Below are 998 nucleotides of genomic sequence, written 5' to 3' on the forward strand. Positions count from 1 at the left end.
TTTTTTTTTTTTTTTTTTGAAATGACAATTTAGAATTACTACATCGAGTAAACGGAGTATAGACTAAATGGCATGAAAGAGAAGGAAAATGAGGAAAATATAGGCGAATGAACGAAGTATATAATTTCAAGTGTTTGGAAACATATCAGTAAATTCAATAACAATACGAAAAAAAAAAAGTTTTCTTTTTCGGGGCGGGTGAAGTTATGTGTCATTAAACAATATTGCTAAAATGCTAATCCAATTAGATCGAAACCCCCAAAATAATAAGAAAATAATAATGAAAAACGGGGAGAAAATGGAAAAACGTGTGTTACCTTCGGTAGTTCTTATACTTCTAAACAGTAAAAATACAAACACGGATGTGGTGCAATCGTGAGTTATTTTAAAATTTTGACGTCATTTCTGTCCAATTACACAAGTCTCTGTCTGTCACTCAGTTTTTTTGTCTCTCACTCTCTTTCTTTTACTCTTTCTCTCTCACTTTACTTTTTGTCTATCTCAGTCACATTGTCACATTCATGATCATCGTCAAATCTCCCTCAAACCATATTTTAACATCTTAAGCAAAAACAAACAAATAATAAAAAATATAATTTAAACATTGGTAAAGATTGACAAGGGTACACTATTCTCTTAAGTAATAATAATAATAAAAAAACGGATGGTAATACTTAAGTGTCTTTCGTCATAAGCCTTCTCGGTCCAAGCGGACAGCAACCGTCTCCAAAGTTACATCATATCGTATCGTAGCACATTATATATAATATATATGAGAAAGTGAAATTTTTCTGAGTAGGCCGAAGTTGCCGTTGGGCTTTATCCTGGAAGCGGGTGGGGCCTCTCCACTTCTTGTCAAATATTCAGAAGGACCCTTCTTGAATGCCCGGACCCGTCCTTAGGGCTCCAGGCCCTGAACCGATGCCCCGGCTGAATTCCCATGTCGTGTACGCCATATATATATATATATATATGTATATATATATGTATATATATAT

At 34.1% G+C, this 998-nt stretch overlaps 1 protein-coding gene across 1 annotated transcript in view; it reads right to left on the reverse strand.

Moving 5' to 3' along the window:
* Positions 1–424, reverse strand: part of LOC106880144 (uncharacterized) — a 12,858-nt gene extending 12,434 nt beyond the window's left edge. Inside the window, exon 1 of the mRNA XM_014929979.2 lies at positions 318–424. The gene's annotated coding sequence lies outside the window, so the exon portion shown is untranslated. The remainder of the gene's footprint in view (positions 1–317) is intronic.
* Positions 425–998: the final 574 nt, after the last annotated feature.

Source organism: Octopus bimaculoides, chromosome 6, assembly GCF_001194135.2.
Source record: "Octopus bimaculoides isolate UCB-OBI-ISO-001 chromosome 6, ASM119413v2, whole genome shotgun sequence".
Classification (NCBI taxonomy): domain Eukaryota; kingdom Metazoa; phylum Mollusca; class Cephalopoda; order Octopoda; family Octopodidae; genus Octopus; species Octopus bimaculoides.